The sequence below is a fragment of the Prionailurus viverrinus genome, chromosome A2, assembly GCF_022837055.1.
Source record: "Prionailurus viverrinus isolate Anna chromosome A2, UM_Priviv_1.0, whole genome shotgun sequence".
In the NCBI taxonomy this organism is placed as follows: Eukaryota; Metazoa; Chordata; class Mammalia; order Carnivora; family Felidae; genus Prionailurus; species Prionailurus viverrinus.
In genome coordinates, this window is record NC_062562.1 from 82231576 (window position 1) to 82240749 (window position 9174).

The following is a 9174-nucleotide window of genomic DNA, read 5'->3' on the forward strand; positions in this document are numbered from 1 at the left end:
AACCTCCCACCCCCTATTTAAAAATCTCAAACAGATCTTCTGATCTTTGGATCTGGAAAACTGAACCAGTTCCCTGGTTAGCAAAGAAAGGCAAAATTCTGAGCACACACATGCCTAATGAGCAAGCAGGAAGAAAAGACCAAAGATGTCTGGATGTCTGGGGGGTCATGGGGGAGCCAGGGCATCCAGTCCCTTCAGACTGTAAACAAAAGGAGGCCTGGATTGAGATTGCTTCTACCTGCACTTGTTTGAGGCATGACTAGGGCATGATATGTAGGTAAGAGAAGATGAGTAAGGGTTGTAATTTCACTTGAAAATTAACTGGAGAGAGGAATATGGAGCCAGTGCTAAAGTGAAACTATTATCTTCTCTCCTCCATTCCTACTTGGTATTTTTCCACCAGAGTACATACTGAAAACCTTGGGGATATCCTCTACCTTTAAAGTTCTATGATTCCATGACTTTCTTCCTGTAAGTGCAATTTAAATTGATCGTGCAACTCATCATCAGGGAAATACAAATCAAAACCACAATGAGATACAACCTCACACCTGTCAGAATGGCTAAAATTAACAACTCAGGAAACAACAGATGCTGGTGAGGATGCAGAGAAAGCGGAACACTTTTGCACTGCTGGTGGGAGTGAAAACTGGTGTAGTCACTCTGGAAAACAGTATGGAGGTTCCTCAAAAAATTAAAAATAGAACTACCCTACGACCCAGAAATTGTACTACTAGGTATTTACACAAAAATGCTGATTCAAAGGGGCACACGCACCCCAATGTTTATAGCAGCACTATCAACAATAGCCAAATTACGGAAAGAGCCCAAATGTCCACCAACTGATGAATGGATAAGGAAGATGCAGTGTATATATGTATATATACATATATATATACATATATACCCGTGTATATATATACATATATATGTATATATATGCACACACAATGGAATATTACTCAGCGATCGAAAAGAAAAACATTTTGCCATTTGCAACAACATGGATGGAAAAAGAAAGTGTCATGCTAAGCGAAATAAGTCAGTCCGAGAAAGGCAAATATCACAGGATTTCACTCATATGTGGAATTTAAGAAACAAAACAGATGAACATAGGGGAAGGGAATAAAAAATAAGATAAAAACAGAGAAGGAGGCAAACCATAGGAGACTCTTAAATACAGAGAACAAACTGAGGATTGCTGGAGGGGAGGTTAGGGAGGATGGGCGAAATGGGTGATGGGCATTAAGGAGGAGGGCACTTTTTGGCATGAACACTGGGTGTTATGTAAGTGTTGAATCACTGAATTCTACTCCTAAACCATTATCATACTATATGTTAACTAACGTGGACTTAAATTAAAAAAAAATAAATTGATCGTTCAATGTTATCTTTTATAAATAGAGGCTTTATCTTAATAAGATTCAGTTTAAGTGTTTTTAATGGTTTTAAAAAATATTTTTACTTTTTGTAAACCTGAAACTAACATAATATTGTATGTCAACTACACTTTAATTAAAGAAAATTCTACTTTTAATGTTTCCTGAAGCTTGTTGAAATATAACTCTATCTATAGCATTAGTGCTTCCTGGAAGTCACTAAAAGTTCCTAAAAGTCTACCTAAGAAAAAAGATGAATATAGTTAAGAGGAAAAAAGTACATTTATTCCTTGGAAAGTACACTAATTACTATACAGCTAGTTAGAGAATTGTGTTCTTTCACCCTTGAGAACTGTGCCATGGAATAAATTCATTTCTTTGAACTGAAATATAACTACCACATCTGAAAATAGGAAAAAATGTATTAAAAGGAGGCAGGATTCAAAATAAGAAGGGCCAATGCCAAACAAAATACCAACCAAGCAAATTAGAAGACATTACACATACTCTTCCTTACTTAACATGGAAGGAAATTGCAGTTATTATTTGGTTAATAAGGCACTTCCTGGGCCTGAAAGTTACTAGCTCTTCCCTTCAACATATATTTGCTGTGCAACTGCTGTGAGCCGGAAACCTTGTTAGCTTTGTTAACTGCCAAAATAAATAAGAGAGTCTCTGCTGGCAAAGAGCAGCAGAGGGCCTGGCCTCTGCCAGGCAGATGCAAACTCATTATCCAGCTGCAATCCATTCTACGGCTATGATAGGCAAGAAGCAGAGTGAAGATGGTGAAGAGGAGTTATTTACAGTTACCTAAACTGGGGTAAGAAGGGGAAGAGGAATGTGATGGCAAAGGAATAGAGGGGTAAGGGGATGACCAGTGAACCTGGCTTCATAAGGAAAGGGAAGGATTTCACCAAGCAGAGAGAGACCAAGACGTTTGTGAAAACATTCTAGTGGGAAAGCAAATGTTTTGGAGATTTATAAAGTTTAACCATATGAAAATGTCAACGGTCAACCATTTTTGGCTGATAAAAATAGCACATTCATACAGTTTCAACTCATACAAAACAAAATAATCCCCAGGATGTGTAGGGTGAATTCTTAGGACTTATAGGAGAATTAGATAGACAAGAAGTTGGGGTCAGAGTAGAAAGAACCTAGAATTGCCTTCTAAGGTTTCAACTTTATCCCATAGGTGATGGAACAGTCAATTCACAAAAGAACTTTTGACAAATGACCAACACATATATTTTTAAATGTTTAAAGAAGTTCAGGCCTAAATGAAAACTGTCTATCATTTTCAATATCACAAAGAAAAAAATTTTAATGACAATATTCAATGCTATTAACGCCTGAGGGAAACAGGATGCTCCCTCACACTACTGTGTGTGTAAACTGGAATAATCTTTCTGGAAAGCAATCAGAATACCCTTTGACTAAGCATTCTACTTTTAGGACTTTATCCCAAGGAGAGTCATGGCTATTAAAACAAAAACAAAAACAAAAACAGTTTATGGGTGCCTGGGTGGCTCAATCAGTTAAGCATCTGACTTCGGCTCAGGTCATGATCACACGGTTCGTGAGCACGAGCCCCACTTTGGGTAAGCCCCACTTCTCTCTCTCCTCCCTCTGTCTCTCTGCCTCTTGTGGGATTCTCTGTCTTTCTGCCCCTCACTCACTTGCACCCTCTCTCCCAAACAAAGAAACAAAAAGTTTAGGCGACAGGATATTCTTCATGTCCAAAAATAGCAAGTAAAACAAATCAGGAATCATCCTTATAATTGAACACTATGCAGCTACATTAAATATTTAGATGAATATTTAATAACATGGCAATGCTCATGAAATTTTGTCTTATGAAAAAATCAGGTTATGAAACAGTACATGTATCAGATAGGGCTCTTAAGAACTAGGTCAGACTGACCAGATTTGAATTTCAAGACCATTTAAAGTCCTGCGACCTTGAGCAAGTAACTTAACCTCTTTGTGGCTCAGTATCATCATCTGTAAAATGGGGATAACGCTAGTACATACACAATGAGTTGCTATAAATATTAAATGAATTAATATACATAAAGCATACTTTACATGTAAATATACTTTGAAATTTTCCTGGCACATAATTAGCACTAAGAGTTAGTTATTGTTAATATCATTAGTATGTGTTGCCAGTAAATTAAGTCAACTTTTAAGCTAATTTAAGAAGTAAAGGTGGAAAGATAAACCACTGGGCAAGAACCACACCCAAAGCACTCAGAAAAACTGGTTTTGTGAAGTCATTACCACAGCTGCCAAGCACCAACCTCGTAATTTGCAATGCCAAGTCCTTGGATGCTGGACACTGCACACTGCCACAGAACAGCTGTCTCTCCCGCCACTGGAAACCGGATGCAGCTGCCATTGCTGCTATGCCCTGGCCAGAACGGATTCTGCGTCATCCCTGCTGCTTTGAGTCACCAGTTCTTGAATCAAAGTCTAGAGAGGATGCATCTGCTTGGCTGCACCAAGTCCCGAGTTCCCAGATGTAAGAGAGGTCAAGAAACAGAGCAGTGAGCATTTTTATCACATAGAGAAGGCAGATTCTACTTTTTAAGACAGGGGATTCAACACGCTTAGCATATTTACACATTGGGCAACTAAAGGAAGAATGATTCCTCTATGGTTTTAAAAATATAAATATAACTTAAATATATTTATAGACAAAGAAATAAAGGACTAAAAGGATATATCTAAGTGTTAATGATTAATTGTGAACTGACCTTTATGGCTGATTTGAATTTTTTACCTTCTGTCTCTGTAATTTTCTAAATCTTCTATGACATAGAAAAGACATTTTCTCTTTTAAAGCAAGACCAGGCAATATCAGATCTCTATTTGTGAAAGAGAATTAAGTATTTCTTAGATATGGCCATGGACCAGGAAATGAAAGACTGTGTTCAAACGGCCACTGTTAACCTATAGCAGGCCTTTGTTACTCCAAGTGTGGTGAACAGACCAAAAACCAGCTTGACTCAGAAACATATTAGAAATGCCGAATCTCAGGCCACATTCCTGACCTACTTAAAGCAAAGAAGAGGATGAATCAGGAAATATTCTAGAGATATAAGCAAGAAGGGTTGACAACTGACAACAAGGAAAAAGTCATAAACGATTACAAACCTTGGAAACATTTCCAAACTTGGAAAAAGACAAAGTTATTAACAGAAATGGACTCCTGGAACAGGAGCCAGTTTTAAAGGAAAAATATAAATGTGGTTTTAGATATGTAAGGTTTGAGAACTTGAAAGGTGGCCAGATGGATATGGTCAGTCTGGGACATGCAGAACTGAGAGCCAATAAGAAATATCAAAATTGGGTTTACAAATTAAGAGTCATCTAAGAAAAGGAGATGATAGAAGCCAGAAAAGTGGTTAAGAATACACAAAGCAAGAGAAGAAATCCAAGCAAGATCCTCTGGTGGTGCCTGTATTTTGGAAACATGGGAGAAAGAGAAGTCAGAAAATGGGTTGCCAAAACTAAGATCATGATTAGTTTTGATGGGCACCTGGGTCGCTCAGTCAGTTAAGTGTCTGACTGGCTTGGGTCATGATCTCGCAGTTTGTGGGTTCGAGCCCTACACAGGGCTCTGTGCTGGCAGCTCAGAGTCTAGAGCCTGCTTCAGATTCTGTCTCCCTCCCTGTCTGCCCTTCCCTGGCTCATGCTCTGTATCTCTCTCAAAAATGAATAAACGTTAAAAAAATTTTTTTAAACAAAGCTAAGATCATCAGAATATAGTGTCAAAAAAAGCAAAGGACAGATATTTCATTACTATTCAATTCTCTCCTTTCATGACAAACTGGGAGTGATTTATACAATTACACTTAGATTAAACAGGACAGTGATGGATTAATGGAGATCTTAATTCTTGAGACATAAAATGGCCAAAGTATTTGGAGGGGGTAGAAGAGGAGAACACATATACCTTAGATTTCTCATCACCAGAAACCACCCAAAGTTACCTGGCTTTTGAAAAAAGTTTTGATGAAAATTCTATAATTTTTACATGTTGGAAATCAAACAAGACCATGACTTGTCTTTGTTTTATTCATTCATTTATTCATTCAGCAAACATTTTTTGAGAACTTAACTATGAGCCAGGCATTGAGGATACAGCAGATAACAAAACAAACAAAACCCTTTGACCTCATGGTGCTTACATTCTGAATGGGAGACAGATAATAAACAGAAGAAATAAATAAACATATTGTATGTTAGATGGTGATAAGCATTATGGAAGGAAGGGATGAAGGAGTGGGGTGAAAGTTGAAATTTTAGAAGAGGCGAAAGAGAAGATCCCACTGAGAAGATGAAGAGACCTGAAGGAGGTCAGGCAGCCACTCCTGGAGATTTCTGAGGGAAGCACTTTCCAGGGCAAAGCTGTACTGGACCTTGTGTGGTCAAGGAGGCCAGTGTGGCTGGCCGGACAGTGAGGGGGTGGGTAGGAAAAGAGGACTGGGTAGGAAAGGTCATTGGAGGTTTTTGAGCATATAAATGACATTACTGGGGCACCCAGATGGCTCAGTTGGTTGAGCCTGACTTAGGCTTAGGTCAAGATCTCATGGTTCGTGAGTTTGAGCCCTGCATCGGGCTCTCTGCTGCCAGCTCGGGGCCTGCTTTGGATCCTCTGTCTCCCTCTCCCTCTGCCTCTCCCCCATGCTCTCTCTCTCTCTAAGTAAACATTAAAAAATAAATAAAATGATATTATCTGACTTGGATTTTAACAGAATCGTCCTGGCTGCTATTTTAAGGACATACTGAAGTAGAAAAACCAGATGGGTAGCTACTGTAAATATCTAAGCAAGAATAATGGCGACTTGGGCCAGGTACCTTTGACAGTTTTATCTCTCTTCAGATAACTACCTTTTATATCCTTCTACTGTATCATACTGAAGTGGGTGGGAGGGAGGAGAGACTATGTATGTAGCAGAGAAAGGAGCACAAAACTCTCAACCCTTCTATTTCTATAAATCTACGTATTTTCACATTTATCTTCAGCTACACAGAACAAAATGTGTAAGCAATTTAAATACTTAAATTTTATGTAAATATTTAATATGTTTAAATAGTATGTTTGAATCTTCTACATTATTACAGCCTCAAAGAAATGCTTTAAAAACCACTAAAAACCATTATCATCACCATGTCAATAAATTTATATTTAGGCCAAGGTAACAATAAAAGAACCTGATGATTTATTTTAAAGACATGAGCAATATTTTTGAAACACAGAGTCAGTGAATAATGACTAGTTCTGAAAGGTGTAATTTTAAACCTTCTACTCTTTCAATGCTATAATTAAAACAAAAATGAAAGTGAGATCAGAGAGTACACACACAGACCTGGGTCACACTGGGACATGTCATTTGCTTTTTCTATGGCTATGAGACCAAAGGCTCCATTTATTTGCTAAAGATTAAAAGGATAAACTGATTATTTCTTATTTTAAAATACAAAAGATACTAAGTCAGGTTAAATATTGATTGAGAGAAAAGTTGTCAACATTGTATTAATATTACCCTACATCTGCAGAGGTTTACTGTTTACAAAGCACTTTCACTAGCATTACTAGTTTGAGCCTCACAATAGACCCATTAATATCATTGTTCTTAATTTACAGAGCGCTTAAGGGACTTATCCAAAGGCACTCAACTATCTAGCAAGTGCCAGATTCTGTATTCTTTTCCAGATACAGATTTGGGGCATGTTTTTCTCATGCAGGGACCATCTGGGTCAGCAGGACCACAGGTGGAGAGCGGCACCTATGGAAAGGTGCCATGGTAAATGGTGTTATCCCCATTTAATGTTAGAAAAACCAAGAAACAGAGGTTTATTAAGTCAAACTCTGGCTCTGCAATTACTCAACGGCTGGTGTCATTTGCACTTACCCTGGTCTTTTTCACAACTTCTAGTTCCCTTATGGCTTGCTTGATCTCCAGGCCTGCTCTTTAACACCTCCACCAGAGGGCAGGCAGGGCAGGAAGAAGAGCATTGGTAACTGGTTTGCTCAAAAAGTTGGAAGAAGAACACTTAGGACATTATCTTAATTTAGATTTTTAGAGGCTTTCTAGATTTCATTATTAATGCAAAATTTGCCACCATTCTTCTATGTAGACCTAGAATAAATAATGCAGTAAAATGATTTCAGAACTAGAGAACAGAGTTTTGTTATACATCTTCATATTTCCACTGCTGATTTTTCTAAATGATAAATATAAAATGTTAGATCTTTAAAAATATAACACTTGGGAAATAGATGGGCAATGAACAAGAACAATTCACAAAGAAGAAATTCAACTGGCAGTGAACATGGAAAAATGTTCCACTTCACAGGCAATTAAAGAGATAACATTTCAAACAAGAAACTGCCATGCTTCATCTGTCAAATTAATAAACATTATAAATGAGAATTACTGGTGAGGGTGTGGTGATATGGGCACTTTTATATATTTCAGTGGAAATGTAAATTGCTACCATCTTTCTGGAGAGAAATCTAACCCTTTAGACAGATGAATTCTGACAGAAGAAAATGGGAGTAATTTCTTACTACCTAAGTTGGAACTAAAATCTGGTTCTTTTTTCTCCAATCAAGAGAGTCCTCACACAGAGAACATGGATGTATGACACATGACAGAAAGAAACACAAGCTTTATGCCACCTCATGCCCTCCGCAGACTCGCTGAGATGGAAAGATGAGGGTCCCTAACCCCAGCAGAGAGTAAGGGCTATAACTCCCACCACTCCAGGGAAGAGGCAGAGTGTACTGGCAATGGAGAGAAATGGGAGTATCTGAAAGCCTGTGGGTCTCCCAAGATCACAGGGTCTGCTTCATAACCACAGGAGAGAAAAGTAATGCTTTCTGCAGGTTCCAGCAGGTGTAACACATCACAGTAACCAACATCTTACTATGCCAGGTTGTTCGAGAGAGAGAGACAGACAGACAGACAGACAGAGAGTCAGAGGGCTCTAACGTTTATGGGACTATTCAGATATATATATATATGCGTCTTTTCAGTAAAGGTCAGGCTTGCCTGCTCTGGACCACCCATGCACCCTCAATTACACTGCTATCAGTCTTACAGGTCAAATACATTTGCCCCTAAATTCAAACTACTGGACTATGGATAGAGTTGCTTGATCTTGCTTATAACTTAACAACTACTAGCTTCAGCTAATTTAAAAGACAGTCTAGTGGTGAAGAGTCTCACTGTAACAGGAATTTGTTTGGAAGGCCCAGGCCCCCACAGAAAGAGAGACTCCCCTGTGTTCTAACTATGAACTCATCACAATTTACAACAGGGAGAAACTGGAAACAACCTAAACGTCCAATCAAGAGTGTGGTATGCACCCATTAACTGTTTCATCAAAATGGAAAATGCTTATTCTACGATAAGAAGTTAAGATACAGAATACAGAGGTTCCATTTCGACGTAAGCTGACTCTATCCTGTCCCACCCACTGAATGCAGACATAAAAGGGGCAGAATACATGAGTACTCTAAAATGAAATGGTAGCAGGCAGATAGGGAAAGAAGAAAACTGAAGTCCTGCTGAACCAGAAGGGAGTTTCCCATTTTCTTTTCTCTCCAGGGTCTCCTAGCCGGGACTCAGGATAGCCCAAAACCAGAAGTGGAAACCAGGCCTAGACAGAGAGAATTCCAGAAGAAGGCTCTAGTTCTGGTCCAATGAGCAAGAAAGGAGATCTCTAATGCTCCTAGAAAACAGAAAAAAAATCACTTAGGTTTTTTTGTTGTTGTTTT

The 9174-nt window shown here is 38.5% G+C and overlaps 1 long non-coding RNA gene across 2 annotated transcripts in view; it reads right to left on the reverse strand.

The window, feature by feature from the left end:
* LOC125160447 (uncharacterized) overlaps nucleotides 1-7524 on the reverse strand; it is a 32959-nt gene extending 25435 nt beyond the window's left edge. For both annotated transcript variants that reach the window (XR_007150257.1, XR_007150256.1), the window contains exons 1-2: nucleotides 7304-7524; nucleotides 3683-3877 (exon numbers count right to left, since the gene is read on the reverse strand). This is a non-coding gene — a long non-coding RNA (uncharacterized LOC125160447). The remainder of the gene's footprint in view (nucleotides 1-3682; nucleotides 3878-7303) is intronic.
* Nucleotides 7525-9174: the final 1650 nt, after the last annotated feature.